Consider the following 17,935-nt stretch of genomic DNA (forward strand, 5'->3'; position numbering starts at 1 on the left):
CTCCAGTTCTCCTCAACTTCACGTGAGCCCCTTCCGTAGAATATAAATCAGTCAAGAACCCTATAGGTCAGAACCAACCTGTTACAGAAGTGGATCGGGATATCAACAGGGGATAAAGACCGGCATATAGCAAGCTTAGCGGTAAATGTGCTAGATGAAGTGCAGCTTACTTCTGTGCTAGCGGCCGGGAAAGCATGCATATGCATGCGCGCAGGCGGTGCACTTTTTGGAGAGGGTTGAAACTTTCAACAGCCACATTAAGGACCAAAGTAGGTTTTCATTGCGTATATTATTATTAGGCCTGCAACCCAAGATGCAATTACCGGCTATGTACCGACCCGACCCAAATACTTCCAACTAATATGACAACCCGATCTGCACCGACCCATTAAAAACAAAATCGGGTTGAACCCAAATGACCCGACTTGGTCTTTGAAAGAAAAACTGAAAGGTTCGAAACTCATTCTCGATCTTTGCTCCTTCGAGACCCATCAAAACAAAATTGCTTGTTTTATTTTTACCAACTGAATTGGTAAGTCTATGAAGCAACCGTCACAATTCAGCCTAGAAATCAAATTAGCTTTGATGCCAACATGGTAGGAGCCCACATGTCCAGCGGTATGTCGGACGGAATGCGATTGGTTGACATGCGGGCCTTGCTGCGCCACCTCCGCCACATTGTGAAGGGGCTTTGATGCTAATTTTTTCTTTTTAAAATTGTTGCTGCATTTTCTAAGTTCGACTGACATTTTCTTAGGAAAGTGACAGAAAATTTTGTCATTTTGAAAATCTTGTTGCATTTTTCAAGTCCAGCTGACATTTTCTTAGAAAAGTGACGGAAAAAAGGCTGGTCATTTCCTGGTATTTGTTGCTTGTGGGTTTTGATGCTAATTTTTCCTTTTTGAAAATTTTGCTGCATTTTCCGAGTCTGGCTAACATTTTCTTGGGAAAGTAACAAGAAAAAAAAAGCTCATTTCCGAGTACTTGTTGCCTATGGGTTTTGGTGCTAGTTTTTTCTTTTTGAAAAGTTAAGAGAGATGAGAGAATCCATAGCCTTCACTCAGTCATTTTCCTCCTCCAACCTCGATATTTGGTCGGTTTTACACCAAAATCTAACCCGTCTATATTTGTCGGATTGGTGAACCGATGATTAGTAACCCGTCATATATCGGATCGGGTCAGATCGAGCCACTCGGGCAGCTCGGGGTATCGGGTCATCTGCACATGCCTAATTATTATTATTATGGGTCTGTTTTTCTGTTATTGATCTACCAGCTCCTCCAATCCGTAGGGATAGAAAATTTGAAGAAGCTGGCTAGCATGGTCAACATTAACCTTCTTGTTAATTAGCCATTCATTTATTATATATTGTGCGGATGGCGATGCCCCCAGCAACGATGAACCTTCAATTTTTCTAAGCTGCGGCGGCACAATTATAGCCATTCAACAACCCACAATCAGTGTTGCCATCATATTCTATCACTAGTAGTCAAAGCAAATTATGATTTTTTTTTTAAATTTTATTTTCAAACGAACATGCACACATAATATTATAAATAAATGACATAATTTAATTAAAAAAATAAATTTTAAAATTTGAATATATGATCTTATCAAGCAAATCTTACTATTTAACTGATAAAGATAGCCATATATAATGCTAGATATAGTTATAGAATATGTAAATGCCGTGTAATTATTTTAAAAAAGAGTAAGATATATTATTAAAAAGTTGGTTTTTTTTGGGTTTGGTATTAATTCATTTTTTTTTAAGAGACTGCGTGGCGTTTGCATTACAAATATCATTTCTTTAGCTCTATATACTAAATTAAAAATATAATAATTTTTTTTCTAAGAATCTATATATAGACGATTAACTCTGAGTCATTCCCGGATAAATATGTATGTAATCAATTTCAACACCTACGAAGTATTTTAGGATTCTGTTTCTCTTTATTTTGTTTTGTTTAAGGCATGATTTGTACGTTGATCCATCTGGTATATTTAGAAAGAGCACTGCTACACAGCAGCCCCACACCCAACGTATCAATGTAAAATAATAGAGGGTAAAATAATAAATTTATATTTTTTAATAATATGATGCCCCCAAATCCCCATGCACGGACACGGAGAAATCGAGACGTCCGGATGATAACAACCCGGGTCATTGCCCTATCGACGAGTACCAAGTGTGTGCAAAAGCAACATATGTGCACGAAGAAACACGTAGCGGATAACGAAAGTCATATAATTAAGTACCAGAATTTTTCTTAACGTAATACAAGCTGTTTAAAACATACATAAATAAAATATTACAAAACACGAATATAGTTTTAAACCAAACTATAAAGCATAACATCAGCAACCCGGCGGAGCCGCATCCTTGGGCTCAGCCTCCTCCTCCTCATCCTCGAATCCTGCACCAAAATCTACGGAACCAAAAAGGTACCGCAGGTAAGTAAAACCTAAACACCACCAGATAAAAACATATAGAACTCAAACAACATGCATGAAGTGATGCTAATGCGTAAAACCCATAAAACATAATTTTCCACACACGCCAAAAAACTCATTTGGCTCAAAAACAAACCTTTCCAAATATCACGCCAAAAGTCACATTTGGCCTTTATTCATCTCAAACCATTATCCATTTTAACCCGTATGCACAATGACCTCCCCTAGGGGTCATCCGCACACCCTGGCTCCAGTGCCACACCGCAGAGTACCACCACACATGTGACACCTAACGAGCGATGCCCAGTTCCACGCCCCGCGTGTTCGTAGCCAAGCATCCTCTAGCCCTCGCCAGCGAAGGGCCACAGAGTCGGTGCGTAGAGCGATACCCGGTTCTGCGCCTGGCGCATTCGTAGCCAAGCACCCCCTAGCCCCCGCTCCCGTCGTCGCCCAGCGACCACCCATGGGACATCACTCAGTTTATTCCGCTCCCGAGTGACCAGAGGAGCTCCACCGAGATAATACCACATCCTGGCTTGGGGTCGTGATACACACGCACCCGTAAGTCCACTTACGCCAATAAACAGGCTTTTCACAATTACACAAAAACACACGTGCATGCACAATGTAAATGCTATATCAATGCACAAAAATAATCAACCAACATAATTCAATAAAACAAGCAACTCCGTCCTCCATCCATCCGACCCCCAAACTTCTCGGACTCAGTCCGGAATCAACCAATCAGCAGATAAAATTATTGAATGAGCAATATATTTTTAAATCTGAAAATAGGGTTTGGAAAATACTTACAGCGCTATATGGTATTTTTAGAAAGCTTGCGGCGTTGCAAATGGCGGAGAAAAAGCAACGTAACAGTGAAAATTCACTGTGGTCGTGGGTTGTAAAATACCCATTTTTGAACGGGGACAAACCAGGGCTTGGGATTGATAGGGAATGGCCTAAGGATGATTATGAAGCTATTGGAAGTGGTGGTTGGCCGTGGGTGGCGGCGGAAATGGAGGTTGATGGCCGGATTTCCCAAAATGGAAAACTAGCTCGTGGGAGTTGTTCCGGTGACTATTGGAGGCTGAAAATGGGTGGGTTAGGACGGCAAGGGACCGGTGATGAAGTGGTGAAGAAATGGTGGCCAGAGGTGGAGCGACGGCGGCAGATCGGAGCAAAAACCGTGGGAGCTTTGATGGCGTTTTCCGGCCAAACGGCTGGTCGGATGGGGCTGGGATTTGGTGGGGAGGTGCGCCGGAGGGAGGGGGTTCGAACGGTGGGGGCGGTGTGCCGCACGGCGGCCGGACGGCGGTGGGTCAGGGGTTTGGGTGGTTTACGTCGTGGGTGAGGAGAGAGAGGGAGAGAGCCGATCGGGAAGAGAAGGAGGAAGAAAAAGAAAAGAAAGAAAAAAAAGAAAAAGAAAAAAAAAGAAAAAGAAAAAGAAAAGAGAAAAAGGAAAAAAGGAAAAAGGGAAAAAGAGATGTAGGAAAAAGATGAGGTCTCATCCTCATTCTGGGAAAACAAAACAAATCAAACAAAACGAGATTAAAAACAGTAAAACGACTAAAATAAATAGAACACAACATCAAATAAATTAAAAATTAATTTTAAAATGTAATAAATTAAAATAAATAAACTAATATATTAATTAAAATAAAAATAATCATTCAGTAAAAATATATACAAAAATGAGTCATGACAAATAATGTAAAAGAGTATGAAAGTGCTTTGTAGATTTATTCATTTAGAAAACACGAATATTTATTAAATTACAAATGTGGGTGAAAAGGCTTTAAATATTTGTCAAAAGGCCTCAAAGTTTGACTGACTTTAATATTGTTTGTTGTCATTTTGTTGATGGCCGATCCAATCCTTCCTAGAGGCAACTTAAATACTAGTCAAACCTGCTTTATTTGACCTGACTTTCAGCTTCTATCACTTCTACAGGAAAAATCGTGCCCTTGCTGAGCAATTCGAATTGGCCACGATTTCCATGCGGCATGCTCTCCCCCTTCAATATATATATGATCTGTGAGACTCACCACTTTGTCATTCTCTCTCTCTCTCTCTCTCTCTCTCTCTCTCTCTCTCTCCCCCTTCCGTCCGTCTTCTTCCTCAAGTTAAATGGAGTTAATTCCTAAACCAATTCAGGGTACCCTAAAGAGATGCTGGCGAAGACAACAGTACCAACGACTCTATGGATCAAAAACCAACCGAAGGAACATGAAGGTCACGAGATTTGGAGACAGCCCTCGTAGGGTTTGGAGGATTAGAGCAATTCCAAAGCTACGCTGGAAGATTGGGTCACCTTTCAAAATCTGGGCAAAGCTAAAGAATGCTTATATCAACATGATGGTTAACTTGGCCGGCAACGTAGGGTACTTGAGTACTGCCAACGTTTTTGGAGGAAAACGCATTCCAAAAGGTCGCCAAGGCTCTGCCTCAGTTTATTCCGTTGAAGAAGTTGAGAATAGACTAATTTTTGAGATATATAAGGTTTTACAGGCTTCTCGTGAATTAAGTAGTACTACTGTGTAGATCATCAGATACTGTTATATATTGTCTGTTTTGTCTTTTCCTTTTGTAATTAACTTTGCATATGGTCCTTTTGAAAGTAATTTGGACCTGTGATGTTGTTTTCTTTATTTGTTTACCTTGTTTTTCATTTGTGATTCGTTTTCCTTTGATCTTAAGTTTTGTCGGAGGAAGCTTTAATGCCAATTAATTTGTTTTTCGGGACATCATGCTGCATATACTTTCATGTTTGAGTTTGCAGGCACGAATTCGAACTTGTCTGAACAGACATACACACGTACTCACCCCCATGCAACAAAACTGATAGGACGTAATACAGGTTCTTTAAAAAACAAACATAAAAAACAGATAAAAGCTAGATCCTTAAGTGCTAAATCCTTAATCTATGGCAATTTACTAATGGGAAAGAAATAATCATGAATTTTCAGATCGAGGAAAGATCGACCACATGATATAGATCATTAGCCTTAGATTGGTTTAATTAGTTGGGATCTAGGTTTCAAGGAAGCACTCCTTTTACACTCAAAACTATAACTAGCTAGTTATGATTTTACTTGCTGCTATGATTCTGAAGGTCAAATGTTTAACCAAATTAGTTACCAATAGTTTAGAGTTTTTTGATCAATAGTTGAGTTTCTAACAATTGGTATTAGAGTAGAGACATCAAGAGTTCAAATCAAAGAATGAGCAACCTATAAACTAAATTAAAATAACTTAGTACTATGTATGGACATAGTCATGTTAAGTTATTGAAGACTAATAGATAGGTAAAGTCATCAAGAGGGAATTGATTACCACAGGATTAGTGTCGATAGAGTGGATGTGTGGATGTTGGATTTAGAAGCACGGTGAAATATTATGATTCTGAATGGTTAAAGATATCCAATAGTTCTAAAATTTTTGGATCAATGAACGGTGGACATGATATGCATGCAATACTTTGCCTTGATTAGGTACCCAATTATACCAGCTAGCTATGAGGTGCACGTCTTACTCACTCTGTAATGATTTTGAACAGTTGCAACCCTTGCGTACATTTAATTCCTTGGTGTTGCATGTTCAACTTTATTGTCGTGTCGACCCTACTACCCTAGCTAGCTAGGTCGTCGAAGATAATGGGTCGTTGGAGATTGTCGTGCAACACTTGGCCGCAAGCAAATTCAACTAGTCTACATTTCATGATAACATTAATTAGTTTTGAAAATTAGAAATACTTCTTTTTCTATTATAAGAATCATGAAACTAATTATTATTATTATTATTATTATTATTATTATTATATATATATATATTGTTAACGTTATATTTCACATAACTTTAGGTCGAGTTCTCAATAATTCGAGTCTTCTATCTTGGACTTACAAATACAAAGAGAACACCGCAAGACAGTGGCCGTGGTAGTGACTGGAGAGTCTCCAATGTTAAAATCAGTATCGTCTTAAAATTTAGTACTGCAAGATAATAGAAAGTTTAGAAAGAGTTCTTAATTAGTACTTAAAAATTGCATTGTATACACGATTTTTGCAGTTGGCTATCCATGCTCTATGTCAAGAGGATATATATGTCCTATTAACAATTTTTTTAGTCAAATTTTTTTTTTTAATGCGGCGTGGCTTTTGGAGTGGCGCAATCAATACGTTGTGGCTCTCTGCTCAATTTATCTTGTGGATGCACGCTATCAAGTTCCAACTTCCCCATCTTTCAAATGATCAATGGCTCCCCGTGATCATTTGTGCTCAGCATATGCTCAGAATCACATGAAATTAAACTCTATAGAGGGATGCCTATGTGGCGTGTTCTCTCTTCCTTTACGTTACGTCGGATTTCCCATGCTTTCGATGTCGTAGGTCAACCTCTATCAAAAGTCCGGGGCTCTTTGTTGGGTTCATGGATTACCCGATTGACCTGAGCCCTCTTCGTACTTGGGCTTGCATATGAGAATCGAAAATCCCCTTTTATATATATATATATATATATATATATATACTAGGTGGGAGTAACGTGCAAAGCACGTTTGTCTAATTTTATGAAATGATTATTTGTAAAAAAAATATATATTTTATAAAAATTATTAATGTCACTTAATAATTTAAGGCATATTAGAGAAAATAAAAAAATTAGTTCAAAATATCATATAATCCAATACATATTTATAACATCTATAATTTTAGCAAAGATGTATGCGAAAAATTTAATAAAAGTCTAACACAAACGTTAGTTCAAAATATGTGTCGTTTGATGTTTGTATTATAATTCATCAATTTATGTCATCCTGTAGACAATCAATAGAGACAACATTAAAATTCTTATTTTACTGTTGGTTGAGTCGATCAGGGACAACATAAAGTTAAAACATAATCTTTTTATAAAATTTGTGGTATAATATTTTCTATATATAGCATATATATAAATCATAAAATATATTTTGAAATTATTGGCCGAATTTACTCTTTCTTGATTAGCTCAAGGATCACGGCCTTTGTCACGTGCCTATCATAGCAAGCCCACGTATGAAATATGACTTAGCGGAAGCTACGCCCTACTACCATGGGGAAAAAAACACTTTGATTAAACACACTTGTATTATATATTATATGAGATTTTTAAATTTGAAATACTCAATAATCTGAGTTAATGAAACGTATAATATACGTATATTATACTTAGAGATTCACGTCTTATGCACCTAATACACGTGTATATGTTAAGGAAAAAGAGAAAAATATAATAACTAATCTTTAATTACTTATTATTATATAAACTATTAAGTATTATAATTATTGAGATTAATAAATCATATAACAACATTGAATGCTATCTCTCTCAATATTTATGTCTTCATTTTATGTGCCAAACCGTTAAAACAAACGGTGTTAACTTTAACGGAAAAACAAGAAAAACCGTTAAAACAAGATTTTCCGTTTCATACACACTTTTTATATATAGAAGATATATTTCAAAACAGAAAAGAAAAGGGCCGGGTAAATATATGAATGTTCTTGAAGTTACCGGGAATATTTCGCATTGTCCCTCTTCAAAAGAAAGGAAGATTGTGCGACATTTTAGACGAATTTGGTTCTATTTTTATTTTTGTTGATTTTGCGTGGTGCAAAAGCTACCTTTGAGCATCGGGAAATTTGGGGTAACGAAAAGGATAGCGACAGAAAAATAGAAAAGCAAATTATATTATTATATGCTAATGAAAGGATATGATGAGATCTAAAGACTCTCGAACTTTTGTTCTGCATCAAAGAAATTGCTTGGAACTTTCTCATCTATATATAGCCTTTGCAAAATTGGTCAAGCCCCTTACTCACGCAAATAATTATAAAAACTATTTTACAAGGTGTCTCGACCCTCGATCGAGATGTTTCTTTACATGAAAACAAGAATTACGCTCAATCTATTTATCTTCTTAAGGTTGTATATAACTTTTAATTTACAATATTGACATCGAATGAGATTCTTGCAAGTAATAATAAATATAAAAATGAAGATTACGGGTCATTTATTCTAATTTTTCTATGTTTTTGTTTACCATTTTTCTAGTTAATTGCAATATCTCTTTTTCTTCTTTTTCTTTTTAAAATAAATTGATAATAAGAATATTTGGCGATAAAAAATTTTAAATTTATAAATTGATATGTATTGACAAAATTATAAAATTATTTTTTTATAAAATATATATATAACATATCATATAAAATTATATTAATTTTTTAAAATCAAGAATTTGCTTTGAAAAGCAAAGGAAAGAAAAAACTACAAAAGCAAATAAGTAAAACTAAAAGGATCATTTTGCAATTCAGTAGCTCTATAGGGGTGGGTAGGTGGCGTTGTGGTCCAATTAGGGTTGGAGTCTCTATATAAGGAAGGCGAAGATCTATTTGCTTCTATCGAAAGTTATTTATGGTATAGCGGCCATTCTTAAAGAGTGAAAGCAAGAAATTAACAATAGCTGAGGTCATGTAACTGAGAAGAGGGAAAGGGAGATTGGAGCTACTGGAAGTTATGGGAATGGGCTGTTTGGGATGAAAGAAAGTGGAAGAAAGTTCTGATCTTTGCGGAGTTGATTCTTCCCAAAGCCGCCCATTCCAATGACTTCCGGCGGTTCCTCCCTTTCCCTACCATCTCTACCCATTTTACCCGTTTTGGGTTTCTGCTATTCTGCCTCGTTGAGTAATCTGTACAAGGTATAATTATTTTTTTCTTCTCTTTTTTCTTAACATTTCTTGACCCTGTTTTTTTTTATTCCTAGTAGCAACTAAGTTTCGCCACCCGCCGGCAGAAAGAGGGAAACGGATTGAAAGAGAACAAAGTCAAGTGTTTAGATTTGAATATAAGATGCTCTTATCTTTCTTTACAGGATAATTATAACATGCAGTTTCATATGGTGGATCGTGTTAATTTTTCGGACTAGGGTTCTTGTATAAATCAACCCTGTTTGGATCTCGGTAATAACGAGGGGAAAATAATCTGGGAAATTGATTATTATTATTATTTTTTGGATTGATTTATTTCAGGGAACTATAATTTTGCAATGATATTTAAATAATCTATTATTCGTTTGGTTTGATGGTGGATCAGTGGAAAAAACACGACTCAAACATTCAAGCTTATGGGCCGGCCACTGGGTTGAGGACTTGTACTCCGTCGCTATTATAATATGGGGACTCTAAAAGCTAAATAAATAACCCGGTCACTTCTGATTAAAGTTTTGATTAACAGCTTACAATATAAGTTCAATTATAAAATTTGAATTATGTTAAGACTGCATTGGAATTTTGAAGTTAAATTGTAAATCTCATTAATGACCGGTTGAGAGAGAGTTCAACATAGCTCAAATAATTGGTAGATATGGACGGTGCGCTTCAAATTCAATCATTTAATAGATGGAACATGTGGCCTTTGAAGTTTGATAATTTTAATAATTCCTTAGAGAAGTGGTAACGGCAAGCTTCTTACAAATGTTTCTAGTAAAGTAAAACAGTTGTAGAAAATTTTAATATTTTCTGAAAATCCCACCAAACTCAGAAGCATACCCAATATCCCTACAGTCAGAGGATGGGTTGCCATGGACACCCCTCCCAGCCCCATGCTTTGCTTTGGGAGGGGGATGTTTTCGGGGTTGGGGGCTGGGGTTTAGTCCTATCGAATCATTGATGAGCCCATTTGCAAAGGACAATTTCTCCCACAGTAAGCTACCTGTTGTGATGAGCGGCAAATTTATAAGTTTGAACAGCCATGTTTCACATATTGCTTCATCTGGCTGCCAGGTTACCCCAAAAAGAACGTTATTCTATCCAGTCTCATCTCTACTTGTTTAGACATGTACTACACATAGTCATCAGATCCAAATAATACCGTTTCGGGTGAAAACAGTAAATGAAGGAAAAAAAAAAAAACTTATCCAATAAAAATAAAAAAATGTTTCAACAAATAAAAGGGACTTGTCCCGGTGTTAAACATGTTCACTCAGCATCCAATCCAAACGCAAACCTAAGGGCAAAGAACACCAGCGCTCACACGTAACAGGGCGAAAAAGTAGGAGAATAGAAAGGTAGGACAGGTACTTTGTGGTCATGGCAGGCAGGCATATCTCTGATGAAATGATACTGCTGTCTGTGATCCTTATTCGACCTTTATTTGTTATAGGTCAATGGGCTTGGTAGTTTTGGTCTTGTGCTACTTGTTTGTAAACTTTTAGGTTCATTTGGTGCAGCTCCTCTTGCTGTTACAGGCCTAAGCCTTTTTGCCTTCCCAACGGTGTCATCTATATAAAGAGTTTTATTAAATACAAGTATTTTGTGCATCAATTAACATATCCATAATTTTTTTGTTTAAAAAAATATACAAAAATTTTGATAAAAAAGAAAATCTTCAATCTTATAAAAATTATTTCTATTTTCAATTCATATCGTTTCGTTAAATATATGTCTTAAATATTAATATCAGTGAACGAATTATTTTTCCATATATAAACAAGATAAATATTTTAATTACAAAAAAATAAATTGACATGATATAGTATGTTATATGATGATATTGTAAAATTATTTTTATTATAAAATAAATATAATAGATCATAGAAAATTACATCAATTTGTAAATTCACAAATAAATTTGATGCACACAAAAGTGTGAAATTAAGAGCTTAATCTCTTTGTAATAAATTTGCTGCTGCGTACTGTTATCGGATCATGTAATTAGAACATTATTAATGCATTTGTTAATTGAAAAATTATAGTATGACTCTCAAATATGTTAATTAAATTTGTCTATTTATATATTTTTATTTTTTTAATAGTTAAGAAAGTGATTATTTGTAAATAATTTTTTTAATAATTAAGAATATTTAAAAAATACTTAAAAAATAATAAAAAAATTCGTTTACACTGTATATTTGGAGTGACCATAACATTTTCCTTGTTAATTTGTTTTGAAAATGAATTTTTAACAATTATTCCTTAATTCCTCCTTTTTGGACTTATCATGTCAGTCAGTCAGTCAGCAAAGCTGACATGGCAATTCGCATGCATGCGGGTCTAGTGACTTTCGGAGACTCACGTGGGAAGGGGTGGGATCGGGCTACGTACGCTTGCTGTAAAATCTAGGAAGAGAAGCTGGCGTGGTTAATGTGTAAGAGCAGTCTCATTGGATTATTTATATTTAAACATAAGTGTATAGGATATAAAATTCATTTGTAATAGATTAGCTATTAACAAATTTTATAATTTTTAGCTACAGTAATTATAAAGAAAATATCAAATTTGATATCTACTGTATACATATCAAATATTTATTTTATTATTTTTTTTATAATACTCTCTTTTCTTTTCATCTATATCCATAAACTTCTATAAGTTTCTTTAAATTAAATAGTAAAATGTGATAAAATAAAATAAATTAATAATTAAAAAACTTAAATATTTTTTAAATTATTAATTCATCATTACTAAATAATAAATAAATAGATTTCCAATGTGGTGATTTGATATGAATAGCTAAAGTCAAATTCATTTTATATTATTTTATTGTTATATAATAAAAAAATAACCATTCCAATGTGGAAACTTATATAAATGGAATAGCTAAAATTTAAATTTATTTTATATTCATTAAAATTGTTCTTTTCATATGTATAATCCATTAACAATACTCTAAGATGTATCAACGATCGGTATTGTCAACATGCAAGCCAAAGATAAATGGTATTATATGCCTACAACCATTCTGACGCATAAGTTATGAAAGTATATAATCGTTCAAATATATTATTAGTAGTGGTGCATGTTTAGGATTGCGGTAAAAAATCTAGCTTATAATCTTAAGACTTATAATTTATAACTTAAGTAATAAGTTCTACTACTAAAAATTTATTTACTATTTGGTAACTATATGTTTAAAACACTTTCAAGTATGTTATGTTTGTTTAGAAATAAATTAAAAAAATATTTTCTAAAGTAGGAATGACGATTATTTAAATTTGTAAAAATTATGATCATATTCTTAAAAGTTTAAAAGTTCTAATTATCTTAAAGTTGTATAGATATTTTCGTCCATTGACAGTATTTTTAAAATTTGAATTACGTTCCGTATGATCTGAAAAAGCACATTTGAGAAAAAAATCAAACGTACTTTTTAGCTTATTTGAGATTAAAAATACTTTAATATGTAACACTCATACAACTTAATTTTTTCACTAAAGAATTTTTAAGAATATTTAAACATTTTTTAAAACTTTTAATGTAATCCCAAACAGGTCCATAGTTTTAAAATTATTTGATATCCATATATATAGGTATGAGGAAATATTAGATCAATATTGTGATTAGATTATCTTTATGTGGCATCTCGCCATAAAATTTATTTCTAGATAATTAGAATGGTCCGATCGACATATCATGACTTATCAACTTTATTAATCAAGAGAGTATCAGGCCGTAGTGGGCCTTTAGCATGTGATTTGGGCTGGGCCAATAATAGACTCTCCTTAATGTTGCCAGTGCATACGTGGAGGCAATGGTGGACTAAATTAATGCGGCTGGACTGATACATATGTTAACGTGGAACAGAGCATGATTAGCCTGTGCATATTTGGATAATAGAGTGATATGATATTATTTAATATTTTATTATTATTATTTACATATTAATATTAAAATTAGGCTAAACATTATAAAAAGATAACAATAAAATAAAACTTTACTAAGACGGAGCAAAGCCCAAAAAAAAAAAAACTACAACTAAATAATCCAGTTAAGATAAATTAGACCCGACAAAGTAAGAGGACAGCAAACATGTTAGAAGCTGCTATCTATATTGAAAAACGTGTAATCCAGCTTGACTTATTAGAAAATGGATAGTGATAGATTTATTATTCTATCACTGTCTATTTATTATTTATAAATAATTTAAAATTTTTTATTTTTTTATCATTTTTTTAAAATATTTTTTTAACATCCTTAATTACTAAAAAAAAATTAAAAAAAAATATTAATAATCACTTCCTTAATCATTAATTAAAATAATTTTTTAAAAAAAATCAAATATAAAAAAAATAGTAAATAGATAGTAAGAGAATTGTACCCCTATCATTTTTTAAGGAAAATAAGTTATATTCACGTACATATACTATTGTAACAGTACGATAATATTCTTTATGATTGATGGCATATTCACGTGCATATACCATTGATGGCATATTGTCATCAGTCGTTAATTTTTATTTGTATCATTTTGTAACGAGTCCTAAGAATATTTGGTCAGTCCTTGAAGTTGATGCCCCCACAAGTGCATAAGCATGCACTGATTAATGGGCGATAAAAACGCAAAGTATTAATACTGAATCTGTTCTTTTTCCATCCAAAGAGTCGGACGGGAATCACTATCTAAATAAAAATATAATCGCATTAACGACAGGAATATTGTGACATATATATATTCGACCACCTTTAATATTATTGGTCATAAATATTCAGATATTATACCAGTCTTAATTTGTTTGGTCAAAAATGCGCATGTTCTTAATTTATGGTGTCTATCAAAGGATAGTCCTTGATATTCACTACAACAAAATTGAGATTTAGTGACGCTTTAGAATTGGTAACAGTCCCCAAATTGTCACAAAAAATCTATTTTTGTGACGGTTTATACAAACCGTCACTAAATCTAGATGAGAATTCATATGACGTTCGAACGTAAGCAAATTTACGTTCGAACGTTACATGAACGTTTGAACGTTAAAGATTTTTACGTGCAAACGTAATATTTTTTGGCGCTAACGTTCGAACGTTAATCTGTGACGTTCGAACGTTAGTGGGTGAAGTTCGAACGTTAGATAGAGTATTTGATAAATATGACTATAATTTAAATTTTATGTAATTTTTAAATAAAATAATGCATCATTTGTGAAATTACAAATTTAAAGATTGAAATTTGAAGCGCAATGATTTAATATTAAAATTAGATAAGCTAATCATAGTATATTATATACTATATATAATATATAATACACTATATTAAATACTAGTTAAGTATATAATATATATTATATATATAGTCTAGTGCTATATACTATACTATATATAGTCTAGTATATATTATATAATATATATAGTATATATATACTCATTATATATTATATATATGGTCATTACATATAATCTATAATATATAATATATTATATAGTTAATATATATAATATATATTATAGTATATAGTTAATATACTATATATATTATTATATATTATTTATAATAATAGAGTATATTTCTTTCACATACGTTCGAACGTTAGTGAGTGTAGTTTTAACGTTAGATAGAGTATTTGGTAAATATGACTATAATTTAAATTTTATGTAATTTTTAAATAAAATAATACATCCTTTGTGAACAATTATTACAAATTTAAAGAGATTGAAATTTGAAGCGCAATGATTTAATATTAAAATTGGATAAGCTAACTACAGTCTATTATATACTATATATATATATATATATAATATAATACACTATATTAAATCTAGTTAAGTATATAATATATATTATATATATAGCCTAGTGCTATATACTATACTCATTATAGTCTAGTATATATTATATAATATATATATAGTATATATATACTCATTATATATTATATATATAGTCATTACATATAATCTATAATATATAATATATTATATAGTTAATATATATAGTATATATTATAGTATATAGTTAATATTATATATAGTTAATATACTATATATATATTATTATATATTATTTATAATAATAGAGTATATTTCTTTCACATACGTTCGAACGTTAGTGGGTGTAGTTCTAACGTTAGATAGAGTATTTGGTAAATATGACTATAATTTAAATTTTATGTAATTTTTAAATAAAATAATACATCCTTTGTGAACAATTATTACAAATTTAAAGAGATTGAAATTTGAAGCGCAATGATTTAATATTAAAATTGGATAAGCTAACTACAGTATATTATATACTATATATATATATATAATATAATACACTATATTAAATACTAGTTAAGTATATAATATATATTATATATATAGTCTAGTGCTATATACTATACTCATTATAGTCTAGTATATATTATATAATATATATATAGTATATATATACTCATTATATATTATATATATAGTCTAGTGCTATATACTATACTCATTATAATCTAGTATATATTATATAATATATATATAGTATATATATACTCATTATATATTATATATATAGTCATTACATATAATCTATAATATATAATATATTATATAGTTAATATATATAGTATATATTATAGTATATAGTTAATATACTATATATATATTATTATATATTATTTATAATAATAGAGTATATTTCTTTCACATACGTTCGAACGTTAGTGGGTGTAGTTCTAACGTTAGATAGAGTATTTGGTAAATATGACTATAATTTAAATTTTATGTAATTTTTAAATAAAATAATGCATCATTTGTGAACAATTATTACAAATTTAAAGAGATTGAAATTTGAAGCGCAATGATTTAATATTAAAATTGGATAAGCTAACTCCAGTATATTATATACTATATATATATAATATATAATACACTATATTAAATACTAGTTAAGTATATAATATATATTATATATATAGTCTAGTGCTATATACTATACTCATTATAGTCTAGTATATATTATATAATATATATAGTATATATATACTCATTATATATTATATATATAGTCATTACATATAATCTATAATATATAATATATTATATAGTTAATATATATAGTATATATTATAGTATATAGTTAATATTATATATAGTTAATATACTATATATATTATTATATATTATTTATAATAATAGAGTATATTTCTTTCTAAACGTTCGAACGTATATGTAGAATCTTCCCACACATTTTTAACTAACGTTCGAACGTTAAAATTTAACATTCGAACGTTACTTTTTAAACGTTCGAACGTATATGCATATACGTTCGAACGTGAAAAAATGCGTCAAATTTTCCACTCATTTTTAAATAACGTTCGAACGTTAAAATTTAACATTCGAACGTTACTTTTTAAACGTTCGAACATATATGCATATACGTTCGAACGTGAAATAATGTGGGAATTTTCCCACACATTTTTAACTAACGTTCGAACGTTAAAATTTAACATTCGAACGTTACTTTTTAAACGTTCGAACGTATATGCATATACGTTCGAACGTGAAAAAATGCGGGAAATTTTCCACACATTTTTAAAATAACGTTCGAACATTTAACGTTCGAACGTTACTTTTTAAACGTTCGAACGTCATATCAAATCAGAATAGTTTTAATGAATAAACGGGAGGAAGCAGAATCATTTCTTCTGCTTCTCCCGTGCGTGAAAGAGAGAGTGAGGGTGAGAGAGGGTTGTGGGTTAGAGAGAGAGTGTGTGTTAGAGTGAGAGAGGGTTAGAGAGAGAGAGTAGAGTGAGAGATGATTAATATTTTTGCTCTCTCCATTGATTTTGGTAAGGAAAAACTCTTTTTTCCTTTAAATGTTTTGCAATTTTATGATATTTATTTTGTGTCTTTTTATATATATGTCTTTAACTAACTAGAGTTGTGATTTTTTTGAAGGATTGATTGTTGTGACTTGTTCAAAACTTGTGATTTGTAAGAGGATATTGTGAGTGATAGGTATATTTCTAAACTTTATTAATATGTTTATATATTTTGTTGTGCTTTTGTTGTGGATAATGATGAATATTTTGATGTGTATAATGTGAGTTAATTGTGGATTTTGAAGGATTAGATATGGATATAATATTGTGAATTGAGTAGTGAATTTTGATTGTATATATTGTGAATATGTTTTAAATTGAATATTATTGATGAATTAGAAGAAATTGAATTGTTTATGTTAATGAATTAGAAGAAAATCTTTGTGATATGGATTATGTAATATGATGAATTAAAATGAAAATTTGTGTTGTGTGTATGCTTATTCTTAAAATGAAAATATAAATATTTGTGTATATTTATAGATTAAAATGAATATGTTTTACAATTGTGTATGGGAATTTGAAGCATATGTTATGGTTATTTTTTTGTGACTATGTTTTGGTATTTGTGAATTAGTTATTATTGTGCATATGTATATGTGATTTGTGAATTAGTTTATTCTATAGGGAATATGTTTATATATTGTGAATTTGTATATTACAGTATTTATTAAATTGTTGGAAATATGTAAAATATTGTAAATTTAGTTGTGAATATGTTTATATATTGTGGAAATATATGATATCATTTTGAAAAAATTTGTGAACTTTTATTGAATATGTTGGGAATAATTTATTAAATTATGCAACATGTCATTAATTTAATTTTTATTTGTATTTCTTTTAAAATGTTACTTATTTTGCAGCATTTTTTTT

The 17,935-nt window shown here is 31.2% G+C and overlaps 1 long non-coding RNA gene across 1 annotated transcript; it reads left to right on the plus strand.

The window, feature by feature from the left end:
• The first annotated feature begins 8,855 nt into the window (after window positions 1-8,855).
• Window positions 8,856-9,539, plus strand: LOC122306997. Its single transcript, XR_006241603.1, has 2 exons — window positions 8,856-9,188; window positions 9,257-9,539. It is a non-coding gene; the product is annotated as an uncharacterized LOC122306997 (long non-coding RNA).
• The last annotated feature ends 8,396 nt before the right edge of the window (window positions 9,540-17,935 follow it).

Source organism: Carya illinoinensis, chromosome 4 (genome assembly GCF_018687715.1).
Source record: "Carya illinoinensis cultivar Pawnee chromosome 4, C.illinoinensisPawnee_v1, whole genome shotgun sequence".
In the NCBI taxonomy this organism is placed as follows: domain Eukaryota; kingdom Viridiplantae; phylum Streptophyta; class Magnoliopsida; order Fagales; family Juglandaceae; genus Carya; species Carya illinoinensis.